Below are 2,878 nucleotides of genomic sequence, written 5' to 3' on the forward strand. Positions count from 1 at the left end.
ATCCTGTAGGAGCTTTAATCCAAATCTTGAGAACTTAAGTTCAAATTATAAATGACCCTTAGATTGTAAACAACTAGATGGCATGTTTGATAAAATCTCTTGCAAATGTACACTCACAGAAACATACACACATGCACATATATATGTAGATATTTTCATTTATAGTAGTATTGTCTTTTGAAATCATTGGTCTTTTTTTAAAAACTACTGTAGCTCTCTACTTGTTTCTTATTTTGAGATATGTCTTTCTAATCTATGGAGATACTCTTCTTTCATTTCCAAGCATAAATATGTGTCTGTTTTTCTTTAGCTTTTTTCCATTATTTCTATGAGTCTTATGAAAAGAAGATTTTATTTAATGCTTAATCCACCTTCTTAAATAAAAAGTCCAATTTAGATTTCATTTGTCATTTTAGAACCCTTGATAAAAAGTTTACCTCTGTGTTATCAATAGTTGGTTTTTGGTTTTGTTTTGTTATTAGAAGTCTCCTCCACCTTTTGGCATAAAGTAACATTGTCTCATTTGCTAAAGCATTTCCTTGAGTTATAAATAATAAGGTGCCCTTCAGTAAGTAAAGCTATTGGAAGTCTTCATGGTTGATTTTACATTTGGAGAGAAATTACAGCTGAGAACATTTCTAGATTGCTCTGCCCGAAGTGAGGTGTCACAACTTTGCAGTATAAACACCATTGTCCTTGCTTGGGTGTCTGACTCTGCTTGTGTTATTTAAACCCTTGAACACTGACACTGGTGTCGTTGTGAAATGCATGTTTTATCAACGTTAGCCCATGAATTCCTCAAACACCTTTAGTCTTTGATGAATGATAAGTGGTAAAAATAATTTCATTACAGCTACCATTTGACTTTTATTAAATGCCAGAGTATAGGGCATGCCTATTCAAGGCCCTCTGTACCAATTATTTCATGATAGAATGAAATCTGCTCAGCATGGGATGCTTCTGAAGTAGGATGAATGCCATCAAATTCTTCAATGAATCCCTCCATGCATGTTTTCATTTCTTTCACATAGATAATGAAAATGTACAGATACCTGTGGGGCACCACTTGTTATTTTCTGTTCCTTCTTTACCTGAAGATGCCTTTCTATGAATTTATACTCTGAATAGCAACCTCTAGTTCACTAAGTAGCCACCTCATAGTTGCACAGTATTCCAACTGTGCAAGCAACAGCTGTGAACGAGAGAAATACATATCATCATAGAGCTTATGGAGCTCAATATGTTAGCTCTGTTTATTCAAAAGACCACCTGTGTTTCTGGGGAAATTGGAGATGTTCCAGAGGAGAATGAAGACACAGCAGACAGTAATGAAACCTTCAGAGCTGTACGCCGAAGCATCATTGCCTTGGGTTAAAAACAAGGTGACAGTCCTGCGGGGAACTTGATTTCTAATATCTCTAGCAGAGCATTCTTGGTTCAAGTATTAATTAGCAAGTCGGTGACTAGAATCCCCAGCTCCATTTTCTCACATAGAGAGAGGATTTGTAGCCTTGATTGTCATTGGGAGAGAAAAATTACACTGATATGCCAGGGGAAATGATCCTACTTGTTCCTTTTTTAAAGCTATATTTTTCCATGTTTGCTTTCACATTTGTGGAGGTTGTTTTATTGACCATGAATATTGAAAATATTGTTTTCTCTTAAATAGATAATGACTCTGTCTCATCCAGGTTGTTGAGCAAAACTGAGTTACTCGATCCATCTAAAATTTTCCTGTAACTGTGACAAAAGGGGAGAGAAAGGTCAAAGAATGGATGAATGAATGATGCATTGTGATACCTGTTCTTATAATGAAGTGTTCTTATAATGTTCTTGGTGTTCTTATGATGAAGTGAAGTGAAGTGAAGTGAAGTGAAGTGAAGTCGCTCAGCTGTGTCCGACTCTGCGACGACATGCCTACCAGGCTCCTCCACCCATGGGATTTTCCAGGCAAGAATGCTGGAGTGGGTTGCCATTTCCTCCTCCATATCTTCCTGAACCAGGGACTGAACCCGAGTCTCCCACATTGTAGCCAGATGCTTTACCATCTGAGCCACAAGGGAGTAGCCAAACGGTAGTCACCACAAAATCTGGCCCATACAGGGGTGGAACCTGCGACCTTGGCGTTATTAGCACCACGCTCTAACCAACTGAGATAACCGGCCAGATACGTTCTTATAATAGAGGCTGCCAAAAAAGGGAAAGTGCAGAATTTGCCTGCCAGGATATCTAAACTGAGGCTTCCCAGGGGGCACCAGTGGTATAGAACCCATCTGCCAATACAGGAAACACAAGAGATGCGGGTTTGATCCCTGGGCCAGGAATATCCCCTGGAGGAGGTCATGGCAACCCACTCCAGTATTCTTGCCTGGAGAATCCAATGGACCGAGGAGCCTGGCAGGCTACATACAGTCCATGGGGTTGGAAAGAGTCAGACCTGGACCTGACTGAAGTGACTTAGCATGCACATATCTAAACTGAGTGTAGCCTCAGGATAGGATAAAGCAAGCACTTCCTTATTTCTCTTTCCAGGTGTGTCCTCAATGAGACTGACTTGGAGATCACACTGTCATAGTAACCTAGGGTCACTCTAGGTGAATAGTGCTATTGTTGCTGGATATTTCTCCATCTTCTTTACCCCTTTCAAGGCTCTATGGCAATTTCGAGGCATCCCTTCAGTACTTGGGTATCTACCTAGCCTGGGTGTCATGGTAACATTTTCTGGGTTCTTTGTTTACACAGCTTCTAAGTGCAGAGCTGTCTCCCCAGAGCATCTCAAGATTATTTTACATTAGAGAAAACAGCTACTTGGGACTGAGTTGCTTAATAAGTTCCTCCCTTTAAGTAACCTCCAGAACACACTCTTCCTTCTGGTTTG

General features: G+C 40.0%; 1 non-coding gene across 1 annotated transcript; it reads right to left on the reverse strand.

Moving 5' to 3' along the window:
* Positions 1–2,091: 2,091 nt before the first annotated feature.
* On the reverse strand, positions 2,092–2,165 carry TRNAI-AAU (transfer RNA isoleucine (anticodon AAU)). Its single transcript has one exon. It is a non-coding gene; the product is annotated as a tRNA-Ile (tRNA).
* Positions 2,166–2,878: the final 713 nt, after the last annotated feature.

This window comes from Giraffa tippelskirchi, chromosome 8 (genome assembly GCF_054371585.1).
Source record: "Giraffa tippelskirchi isolate mGirTip1 chromosome 8, T2T-mGirTip1v1.2.pri, whole genome shotgun sequence".
Taxonomy (NCBI): Eukaryota; Metazoa; Chordata; class Mammalia; order Artiodactyla; family Giraffidae; genus Giraffa; species Giraffa tippelskirchi.